The sequence below is a fragment of the Tachypleus tridentatus genome, chromosome 6, assembly GCF_004210375.1.
Source record: "Tachypleus tridentatus isolate NWPU-2018 chromosome 6, ASM421037v1, whole genome shotgun sequence".
Lineage (NCBI taxonomy): Eukaryota > Metazoa > Arthropoda > Merostomata > Xiphosura > Limulidae > Tachypleus > Tachypleus tridentatus.
The window spans coordinates 118,917,290-118,929,885 of record NC_134830.1 but is presented as its reverse complement, the minus strand read 5'-3'; the positions used below and the strand labels follow the sequence as shown (position 1 = coordinate 118,929,885).

Below are 12,596 nucleotides of genomic sequence, written 5' to 3'. Positions count from 1 at the left end.
AGTAATAATGTATACTGAAAAGTTTTTAGTTAGAAGACATTGAGAGTGATTAATAGTATATTCTGATAAGCTTATATGTTACAGGACATTTTGAATGAGGAACAGTGTTTATTGAAAGTTTATTATTTACAGAACCTTGAGAGAAGGAAACAGTGTATATTAGAAAGTGTTTTAATTATAGGACATTGGGAAAGAAAAACTATGTGTATTTGTAACTTTATTAATTATGTAAAATTGGGAATTAAAAACAGTGTATATTGAAATATTTCTTAATATAATGAGATTGAGAGCAAGGAAAAGTGTATAGTGGAAGGTTTACTAATTATAAGAAATTGGGATTGAGGAAGAGTGTATATTGAAAACTTTATTAGTAAGACAACATTGGGAGTGAGTAACATTATATATTGAAAAGATTTTTTAATTACAGGACATTGATAGTGAGAAACTGTATATTGAAGAGTTTATTAGTTAAAGGATACTGAGAGTGTGGAACATTGTGTTAGGGAAGTTTTTTAATTATAAGATATTGAGAGTGAGGAACAGTTTATATAGATGATTTGAATAGTTAAAGGACACTGAGAGTGTGGAAAAGTGTGTATTGAAAAGTTTATTAATTACAGGACATTGATAGTGAGGAACCGGAGTATATTGGTGAGTTTATTAGTTAAAGGATACTGAGAGAGTGGAACAGTTTGTATTGAAAGAGTTTATTAATTACAAGAGTTTGAGAGTGAGGAACGTGTATATTGATGAGTTTATTAGTTAAAGGATACTGAGAGTTTTGAACAGTGTGTATTGAAAGGTTTATTAATTACAGGAGTTTGAGTGAGGAACAGTTTATATAGATGATTTTATTAGTTAAAGGATACTGAGAGTGTGGAAAAGTGTGTATTGAAAAGTTTATTAATTACAGGACATTGATAGTGAGGAATGGAGTATATTGGATGAGTTTATTAGTTAAAGAATACTGAGAGAGTGGAACAGTGTGTATTGAGAAGTTTATTAATTACAAGAGTTTGAGAGTGAGGAACCGGTGTATATTGATGAGTTTATTAGTTAAAGGATACTGAGAGTTTTGAACAGTGTGTATTGAAAGGATTATTAATTACAGGAGTTTGAGTGAGGAACAGTTTATAGAGATGATTTTATTAGTTAAAGGATACTGAGAGTGTGGAAAAGTGTGTATTGAAAAGTTTATTAATTACAGGACATTGAAAGTGAGTGAAACGGTGTATATTGAAGAGTTTATTAGTTAAAGGATACTGAGAGAGTTTATTAGAACAGTGTGTATTGAGAAGTTTATTAATTGCAAGAGTTTGAGAGTGAGGAACGGTGTATATTGATGAGTTTATTAGGTTAAGGATACTGAGAGTGTGGAAAAGTGTGTATTGAAAAGTTTATTAATTACAGGACTTTCATAGTGAGGAACGAAGTATATTGGTGAGTTTATTACTTAAAGGATACTGAGAGAGTGGAACAGTGTGTATTGAGAAGTTTATTAATTGCAAGAGTTTGAGATTGAGGAACGGTGTATATTGATGAGTTTATTAGTTAAAGGATACTGAGAGTTTTGAACAGTGTGTATTGAAAGTTTATTAATTACAGGAGTTTGAGTGAGGAACATTGTATATTGAAGAGTTTATTAGTTAAAGGATACTGAGAGTGTGGAAAAGTGTGTATTGAAAAGTTTATTAATTACAGGACATTGATAGTGAGGAACAGTGTACATTGAAGAGTTTATTAGTTAAAGGATACTGAGAGTGTGGAACATTGTGTATAGGGAAGTTTATCAATTACAAGAGTTTGAGAGTGAGGAACGGTGTATATTGATGAGTTTATTAGTTAAAGGATACTGAGAGTTTTGAACAGTGTGTATTGAAAGGTTTATTAATTACAGGAGTTTGAGTGAGGAACAGTTTATATAGATGATTTTATTAGTTAAAGGATACTGAGAGTGTGGAAAAGTGTGCATTGAAAAGTTTATTAATTACAGGACATTGAAAGTGAGTATATTGGTGAGTTTATTAGTTAAAGAATACTGAGAGAATGGAACAGTGTGTATTGAGAAATTTATTAATTGCAAGAGTTTGAGAGTGAGGAACGGTGTATATTGATGAGTTTATTAGTTAAAGGATACTGAGAGTGTGGAAAAGTGTGTATTGAAAAGTTTATTAATTACAGGACATTGATAGTGAGGAACGGTGTATATTGGTGAGTTTATTAGTTAAAGGATACTGATAGAGTGGAACAGTGTGTATTGAGATTTTGAGTTTCAGAACATTAAGTGTTAGGAACCATGTATGAGGAAAAGTATATTTAGTACAGGGCATTTAGTATGAGGAACAGTATATATTGAGATGTATATTATTTAAGGGACGTTGAGAAGGGAAGAAGAGTGTGTACTGGAACGTTTATAAATTACAGGAGTGGGAGAGTGAGTAATAATGTATACTGAAAAGTTTTTAGTTAGAAGACATTGAGAGTGATTAATAGTATATTCTGATAAGCTTATATGTTACAGGACATTTTGAATGAGGAACAGTGTTTATTGAAAGTTTATTATTTACAGAACCTTGAGAGAAAGAAACAGTGTATATTAGAAAGTGTTTTAATTATAGGACATTGGGAAAGAAAAACTATGTGTATTTGTAACTTTATTAATTGCATAAAATTGGGAATTAAGAACAGTGTATATTGAAATATTTCTTAATATAATGAGATTGAGAGCAAGGAAAAGTGTATAGTGGAAGGTTTACTAATTATAAGAAATTGGGATTGAGGAAGAGTGTATATTGAAAACTTTATTAGTAAGACAACATTGGGAGTGAGTAACATTATATATTGAAAAGATTTTTTTAATTACAGGACATTGATAGTGAGAAACTGTATATTGAAGAGTTTATTAGTTAAAGGATACTGAGAGTGTGGAACATTGTGTATAGGAAAGTTTTTAATTATAAGATATTGAGAGTGAGGAACAGTTTATATAGATGATTTGATAAGTTAAAGGACACTGAGAGTGTGGAAAAGTGTGTATTGAAAAGTTTATTAATTACAGGACATTGATAGTGAGGAACGGAGTATATTGGTGAGTTTATTACTTAAAGGATACTGAGAGAGTGGAACAGTTTGTATTGAGAAGTTTATTAATTGCAAGAGTTTGAGAGTGAGGAACGGTGTATATTGATGAGTTTATTAGTTAAAGGATACTGAGAGTTTTGAACAGTGTGTATTGAAAGGTTTATTAATTACAGGAGTTTGAGTGAGGAACAGTTTATATAGATGATTTTATTAGTTAAAGGATACTGAGAGTGTGGAAAAGTGTGTATTGAAAAGTTTATTAATTACAGGACATTGATAGTGAGGAATGGAGTATATTGGTGAGTTTATTAGTTAAAGAATACTGAGACAGTGGAACAGTTTGTATTGAGAAGTTTATTAATTGCAAGAGTTTGAGAGTGAGGAACGGTGTATATTGATCAGTTGATTAGTTAAAGGATACTGAGAGTTTTGAACAGTGTGTATTGAAAGGATTATTAATTACAGGAGTTTGAGTGAGGAACAGTTTATAGAGATGATTTTATTAGTTAAAGGATACTGAGAGTGTGGAAAAGTGTGTATTGAAAAGTTTATTAATTACAGGACATTGAAAGTGAGGAATGGAGTATATTGGTGAGTTTATTAGTTAAAGAATACTGAGAGAGTGGAACAGTGTGTATTGAGAAGTTTATTAATTGCAAGAGTTTGAGAGTGAGGAACGGTGTATATTGATGAGTTTATTAGGTTAAGGATACTGAGAGTGTGGAAAAGTGTGTATTGAAAAGTTTATTAATTACAGGACTTTCATAGTGAGGAACGAAGTATATTGGTGAGTTTATTACTTAAAGGATACTGAGAGAGTGGAACAGCTTGTATTGAGAAGTTTATTAATTGCAAGAGTTTGAGATTGAGGAACGGTGTATATTGATGAGTTTATTAGTTAAAGGATACTGAGAGTTTTGAACAGTGTGTATTGAAAGGTTTATTAATTACAGGAGTTTGAGTGAGGAACATTGTATATTGAAGAGTTTATTAGTTAAAGGATACTGAGAGTGTGGAAAAGTGTGTATTGAAAAGTTTATTAATTACAGGACATTCATAGTGAGGAACGAAGTATATTGGTGAGTTTATTACTTAAAGGATACTGAGAGAGTGGAACAGTTTGTATTGAGAAGTTTATTAATTGCAAGAGTTTGAGAGTGAGGAACGGTGTATATTGATGAGTTTATTAGTTAAAGGATACTGAGAGTTTTGAACAGTGTGTATTGAAAGGTTTATTAATTACAGGAGTTTGAGTGAGGAACAGTGTATATTGAAGAGTTTATTAGTTAAAGGATACTGAGAGTGTGGAACATTGTGTATAGGGAAGTTTATCAATTACAAGAGTTTGAGAGTGAGGAACGGTGTATATTAGTGAGTTTATTAGTTAAAGGATACTGAGAGTTTTGAACAGTGTGTATTGAAAGGTTTATTAATTACAGGAGTTTGAGTGAGGAACAGTTTATATTGATGATTTTATTAGTTAAAGGATACTGAGAGTGTGGAAAAGTGTGTATTGAAAAGTTTATTAATTACAGGACATTGATAGTGAGAAACTGTGTATATTGAAGAGTTTATTAGTTAAAGGATACTGAGAGTGAGTAACATTGTATATTGAAAAGTTTTTTAATTATAAGATATTGAGAGTGAGGAACAGTTTATATAGATGATTTGATAAGTTAAAGGACACTGAGAGTGTGGAAAAGTGTGTATTGAAAAGTTTATTAATTACAGGACATTGATAGTGAGGAACGGAGTATATTGGTGAGTTTATTACTTAAAGGATACTGAGAGTGTGGAACATTGTGTATAGAGAAGTTTATCAATTACAAGAGTTTGAGAGTGAGGAACGGTGTATATTGATGAGTTTATTAGTTAAAGGATACTGAGAGTTTTGAACAGTGTGTATTGAAAGGTTTATTAATTACAGGAGTTTGAGTGAGGAACAGTGTATATTGAAGAGTTTATTAGTTAAAGGATACTGAGAGTGTGGAAAAGTGTGTATTGAAAAGTTTATTAATTACAGGACATTGATAGTGAGGAACAGTGTACATTGAAGAGTTTATTAGTTAAAGGATACTGAGAGTGTGGAACATTGTGTATAGGGAAGTTTATCAATTACAAGAGTTTGAGAGTGAGGAACGGTGTATATTGATGAGTTTATTAGTTAAAGGATACTGAGAGTTTTGAACAGTGTGTATTGAAAGGTTTATTAATTACAGGAGTTTGAGTGAGGAACAGTTTATATAGATGATTTTATTAGTTAAAGGATACTGAGAGTGTGGAAAAGTGTGCATTGAAAAGTTTATTAATTACAGGACATTGAAAGTGAGTATATTGGTGAGTTTATTAGTTAAAGAATACTGAGAGAGTGGAACAGTGTGTATTGAGAAATTTATTAATTACAAGAGTTTGAGAGTGAGGAACGGTGTATATTGATGAGTTTATTAGTTAAAGGATACTGAGAGTGTGGAAAAGTGTGTATTGAAAAGTTTATTAATTACAGGACATTGATAGTGAGGAACGGTGTATATTGGTGAGTTTATTAGTTAAAGGATACTGATAGAGTGGAACAGTGTGTATTGAGATTTTGAGTTTCAGAACATTAAGTGTTAGGAACCATGTATGAGGAAAAGTATATTTAGTACAGGGCATTTAGTATGAGGAACAGTATATATTGAGATGTATATTATTTAAGGGACGTTGAGAAGGGAAGAAGAGTGTGTACTGGAACGTTTATAAATTACAGGAGTGGGAGAGTGAGTAATAATGTATACTGAAAAGTTTTTAGTTAGAAGACATTGAGAGTGATTAATAGTATATTCTGATAAGCTTATATGTTAGAGGACATTTTGAATGAGGAACAGTGTTTATTGAAAGTTTATTATTTACAGAACCTTGAGAGAAAGAAACAGTGTATATTAGAAAGTGTTTTAATTATAGGACATTGGGAAAGAAAAACTATGTGTATTTGTAACTTTATTAATTGCGTAAAATTGGGAATTAAGAACAGTGTATATTGAAATATTTCTTAATATAATGAGATTGAGAGCAAGGAAAAGTGTATAGTGGAAGGTTTACTAAATATAAGAAATTGTGATTGAGGAAGAGTGTATATTGAAAACTTTATTAGTAAGACAACATTGGGAGTGAGTAACATTATATATTGAAAAGATTTTTTTAATTACAGGACATTGATAGTGAGAAACTGTATATTGAAGAGTTTATTAGTTAAAGGATACTGAGAGTGTGGAACATTGTGTATAGGGAAGTTTTTTAATTATAAGATATTGAGAGTGAGGAACAGTTTATATAGATGATTTGATAAGTTAAAGGACACTGAGAGTGTGGAAAAGTGTGTATTGAAAAGTTTATTAATTACAGGACATTGATAGTGAGGAACGGAGTATATTGGTGAGTTTATTACTTAAAGGATACTGAGAGAGTGGAACAGTTTGTATTGAGAAGTTTATTAATTGCAAGAGTTTGAGAGTGAGGAACGGTGTATATTGATGAGTTTATTAGTTAAAGGATACTGAGAGTTTTGAACAGTGTGTATTGAAAGGTTTATTAATTACAGGAGTTTGAGTGAGGAACAGTTTATATAGATGATTTTATTAGTTAAAGGATACTGAGAGTGTGGAAAAGTGTGTATTGAAAAGTTTATTAATTACAGGACATTGATAGTGAGGAATGGAGTATATTGGTGAGTTTATTAGTTAAAGAATACTGAGACAGTGGAACAGTGTGTATTGAGAAGTTTATTAATTGCAAGAGTTTGAGAGTGAGGAACGGTGTATATTGATGAGTTTATTAGTTAAAGGATACTGAGAGTTTTGAACAGTGTGTATTGAAAGGTTTATTAATTACAGGAGTTTGAGTGAGGAACAGTTTATAGAGATGATTTTATTAGTTAAAGGATACTGAGAGTGTGGAAAAGTGTGTATTGAAAAGTTTATTAATTACAGGACATTGAAAGTGAGGAATGGAGTATATTGAAAAGTTTATTAGTTAAAGAATACTGAGAGAGTGGAACAGTGTGTATTGAGAAGTTTATTAATTGCAAGAGTTTGAGAGTGAGGAACGGTGTATATTGATGAGTTTATTAGTTAAAGGATACTGAGAGTGTGGAAAAGTGTGTATTGAAAAGTTTATTAATTACAGGACATTGATAGTGAGGAACAAGTATATTGGTGAGTTTATTAGTTAAAGGATACTGAGAGAGTGGAACAGTTTGTATTGAGAAGTTTATTAATTGCAAGAGTTTGAGATTGAGGAACGGTGTATATTGATGAGTTTATTAGTTAAAGGATACTGAGAGTTTTGAACAGTGTGTATTGAAAGGTTTATTAATTACAGGAGTTTGAGTGAGGAACAGTGTATATTGAAGAGTTTATTAGTTAAAGGATACTGAGAGTGTGGAAAAGTGTGTATTGAAAAGTTTATTAATTACAGGACATTGATAGTGAGGAACGAAGTATATTGGTGAGTTTATTAGTTAAAGGATACTGAGAGAGTGGAACAGTGTGTATTGAGAAGTTTATTAATTGCAAGAGTTTGAGAGTGAGGAACGGTGTATATTGATGAGTTTATTAGTTAAAGGATACTGAGAGTTTTGAACAGTGTGTATTGAAAGGTTTATTAATTACAGGACATTGATAGTGAGAAACTGTGTATATTGAAGAGTTTATTAGTTAAAGGATACTGAGAGTGAGTAACATTGTATATTGAAAAGTTTTTTAATTATAAGATATTGAGAGTGAGGAACAGTTTATATAGATGATTTGATAAGTTAAAGGACACTGAGAGTGTGGAAAAGTGTGTATTGAAAAGTTTATTAATTACAGGACATTGATAGTGAGGAACGGAGTATATTGGTGAGTTTATTAGTTAAAGGATACTGAGAGTGTGGAACAGTGTGTATAGGGAAGTTTATCAATTACAAGAGTTTGAGAGTGAGGAACGGTGTATATTGGTGAGTTTATTAGTTAAAGGATACTGAGAGTTTTGAACAGTGTGTATTGAAAGGTTTATTAATTACAGGAGTTTGAGTGAGGAACAGTTTATATAGATGATTTTATTAGTTAAAGGATACTGAGAGTGTGGAAAAGTGTGTATTGAAAAGTTTATTAATTACAGGACATTGATAGTGAGGAATGGAGTATATTGGTGAGTTTATTAGTTAAAGAATACTGAGAGAGTGGAACAGTGTGTATTGAGAAGTTTATTAATTGCAAGAGTTTGAGAGTGAGGAACGGTGTATATTGATGAGTTTATTAGTTAAAGGATACTGAGATATTTGAACAGTGTGTATTGAAAGGTTTTTTAATTACAGGAGTTTAAGAGTGAGGAACAGTAACAGTATATACTGATTTATTTATTTTAGGACACTTAAAGTGACTAACTGTGTATATATTAAAAGCTTATCAATTACAAGACATTGATAATGGGGAGTAGTGAATTTTTAAAATTTTCTAAATTACAATACTTTGAGAGTTATTAACAATGTATATTGAAAAGCTCATTAATTTCAAGACATTTTTAAATAGGAAAAGTGTATGTTGAAAACTTTAATAATTACAGGACATGAAGAGACAGGAACAGTGTATATTGAAAAGTTTTTGAGTTTCAGAACATTAAGCTTTAGGAACAATGTATGAGGAAAAGTATATTTAGTACAGGGCATTTAGTATGAGGAACAGTATATATTGAGATGTATATTATTTAAGGGACGTTGAGAAGGGAAGAAGAGTGTGTACTGGAACGTTTATAAATTACAGGAGTGGGAGAGTGAGTAATAATGTATACTGAAAAGTTTTTAGTTAGAAGACATTGAGAGTGATTAATAGTATATTCTGATAAGCTTATATGTTACAGGACATTTTGAATGAGGAACAGTGTTTATTGAAAGTTTATTATTTACAGAACCTTGAGAGAAAGAAACAGTGTATATTAGAAAGTGTTTTAATTATAGGACATTGGGAAAGAAAAACTATGTGTATTTGTAACTTTATTAATTGCGTAAAATTGGGAATTAAGAACAGTGTATATTGAAATATTTCTTAATATAATGAGATTGAGAGCAAGGAAAAGTGTATAGTGGAAGGTTTACTAATTATAAGAAATTGGGATTGAGGAAGAGTGTATATTGAAAACTTTATTAGTAAGACAACATTGGGAGTGAGTAACATTATATATTGAAAAGATTTTTTTAATTACAGGACATTGATAGTGAGAAACTGTATATTGAAGAGTTTATTAGTTAAAGGATACTGAGAGTGTGGAACATTGTGTATAGGGAAGTTTTTTAATTATAAGATATTGAGAGTGAGGAACAGTTTATTTAGATGATTTTATTAGTTAAAGGATACTGAGAGTGTGGAAAAGTGTGTATTGAAAAGTTTATTAATTACAGGACATTGATAGTGAGGAACGTAGTATATTGGTGAGTTTATTACTTAAAGGATACTGAGAGAGTGGAACAGTTTGTATTGAGAAGTTTATTAATTGCAAGAGTTTGAGAGTGAGGAACGGTGTATATTGATGAGTTTATTAGTTAAAGGATACTGAGAGTTTTGAACAGTGTGTATTGAAAGGTTTATTAATTACAGGAGTTTGAGTGAGGAACAGTTTATATAGATGATTTTATTAGTTAAAGGATACTGAGAGTGTGGAAAAGTGTGTATTGAAAAGTTTATTAATTACAGGACATTGATAGTGAGGAATGGAGTATATTGGTGAGTTTATTAGTTAAAGAATACTGAGACAGTGGAACAGTTTGTATTGAGAAGTTTATTAATTGCAAGAGTTTGAGAGTGAGGAACGGTGTATATTGATGAGTTTATTAGTTAAAGGATACTGAGAGTTTTGAACAGTGTGTATTGAAAGGTTTATTAATTACAGGAGTTTGAGTGAGGAACAGTTTATAGAGATGATTTTATTAGTTAAAGGATACTGAGAGTGTGGAAAAGTGTGTATTGAAAAGTTTATTAATTACAGGACATTGAAAGTGAGGAATGGAGTATATTGGTGAGTTTATTAGTTAAAGAATACTGAGAGAGTGGAACAGTTTGTATTGAGAAGTTTATTAATTGCAAGAGTTTGAGAGTGAGGAACGGTGTATATTGATGAGTTTATTAGTTAAAGGATACTGAGAGTTTTGAACAGTGTGTATTGAAAGGTTTATTAATTACAGGAGTTTGAGTGAGGAACAGTGTATATTGAAGAGTTTATTAGTTAAAGGATACTGAGAGTGTGGAAAAGTGTGTATTGAAAAGTTTATTAATTACAGGACATTGATAGTGAGGAACGGTGTATATTGGTGAGTTTATTAGTTAAAGGATACTGAGAGAGTGGAACAGTGTGTATTGAGAAGTTTATTAATTGCAAGAGTTTGAGAGTGAGGAACGGTGTATATTGATGAGTTTCTTAGTTAAAGGATACTGAGAGTTTTGAACAGTGTGTATTGAAAGGTTTATTAATTACAGGACATTGATAGTGAGAAACTGTGTATATTGAAGAGTTTATTAGTTAAAGGATACTGAGAGTGAGGAACATTGTATATTGAAAAGTTTATTAATTACAAGACATTGAGAGTGAGGAACAGTGTATATTGATGAGTTTATTAGTTAAAGGATACTGAGAGTGTGGAACAGTGTATATTGAAAAGTTTATTAATTACAGGACATTGAGAGTGAGAACAGTTTATATAGATGATTTTATTAGTTAAAGGATACTGAGAGTGTGGAAAAGTTATTGATTACATTAATTACAGGACATTGATAGTGAGGAACAGTGTATATTGAAAGTTTATTAGTTAAAGGATACTGAGAGAGTGGAACAGTGTGTATTGAAAAGTTTATTAATTACAAGAGTTTGAGAGTGAGGAACAGTGTATATTGATGAGTTTATTAGTTAAAGGATACTGAGAGTTTGGAAAAGTGTGTATTGAAAAGTTTATTAATTACAGGAGTTTGAGTGAGGAACAGTGTATATTGAAGAGTTTATTAGTTAAAGGATACTGAGAGTGTGGAACAGTGTGTATTGAAAAGTTTATTAATTACAAGAGTTTGAGAGTGAGGAACAGTGTATATTGATGAGTTTATTAGTTAAAGGATACTGAGAGTTTTGAACAGTGTGTATTGAAAGGTTTATTAATTACAGGAGTTTGAGTGAGGAACAGTTTATATAGATGATTTTATTAGTTAAAGAATACTGAGAGAGTGGAACAGTGTGTATTGAAAAGAAGTTTATTAATTGCACAGGAGTTTGAGAGTGAGGAACGGTGTATATTGATGAGTTTATTAGTTAAAGGATACTGAGAGTGTGGAAAAGTGTGTATTGAAAAGTTTATTAATTACAGGACATTGATAGTGAGGAACGGTGTATATTGGTGAGTTTATTAGTTAAAGGATACTGAGAGTGTGGAACATTGTGTATAGGGAAGTTTATCAATTACAAGAGTTTGAGAGTGAGGAACGGTGTATATTGATGAGTTTATTAGTTAAAGGATACTGAGAGTTTTGAACAGTGTGTATTGAAAGGTTTATTAATTACAGGAGTTTGAGTGAGGAACAGTTTATATAGATGATTTTATTAGTTAAAGGATACTGAGAGTGTGGAAAAGTGTGTATTGAAAAGTTTATTAATTACAGGACATTGATAGTGAGGAACGGTGTATATTGGTGAGTTTATTAGTTAAAGGATACTGAGAGAGTGGAACAGTGTGTATTGAAAGGTTTTTTAATTACAAGAGTTTAAGAGTGAGGAACAGTAACAGTATATACTGATTTATTTATTTTAGGACACTTAAAGTGACTAACTGTGTATATATTAAAAGCTTATCAATTACAAGACATTGATAATGGGGAGTAGTGAATTTTTAAAATTTTCTAAATTACAATACTTTGAGAGTTATTAACAATGTATATTGAAAAGCTCATTAATTTCAAGACATTTTTAAATAGGAAAAGTGTATGTTGAAAACTTTAATAATTACAGGACATGAAGAGACAGGAACAGTGTATATTGAAAAGTGTGTTAGTTTCAGAACATTAAGCTTTAGGAACAATGTATGAGGAAAAGTATATTTAGTACAGGGCATTTAGTATGAGGAACAGTATATATTGAGATGTATATTATTTAAGGGACGTTGAGAAGGGAAGAAGAGTGTGTACTGGAACGTTTATAAATTACAGGAGTGGGAGAGTGAGTAATAATGTATACTGAAAAGTTTTTAGTTAGAAGACATTGAGAGTGATTAATAGTATATTCTGATAAGCTTATATGTTACAGGACATTTTGAATGAGGAACAGTGTTTATTGAAAGTTTATTATTTACAGAACCTTGAGAGAAAGAAACAGTGTATATTAGAAAGTGTTTTAATTATAGGACATTGGGAAAGAAAAACTATGTGTATTTGTAACTTTATTAATTGCGTAAAATTGGGAATTAAGAACAGTGTATATTGAAATATTTCTTAATATAATGAGATTGAGAGCAAGGAAAAGTGTATACT

The 12,596-nt window shown here is 30.7% G+C and overlaps 1 long non-coding RNA gene across 32 annotated transcripts in view; it reads left to right on the top strand.

The window, feature by feature from the left end:
- LOC143253431 (uncharacterized) overlaps positions 1 to 12,596 on the top strand; it is a 75,748-nt gene that overhangs the window by 35,653 nt on the left and 27,499 nt on the right. Inside the window, exon 2 of one of the 32 annotated variants that reach the window (XR_013029602.1) lies at positions 10,566 to 10,624. The exons of 30 other annotated variants lie outside the window; for them this stretch is intronic. This is a non-coding gene — a long non-coding RNA (uncharacterized LOC143253431). Of the gene's footprint in view, positions 1 to 427; positions 611 to 10,565; positions 10,625 to 12,596 lie in introns of those variants that run through there. One more of the 32 variants, XR_013029631.1, reaches the window with a different exon arrangement.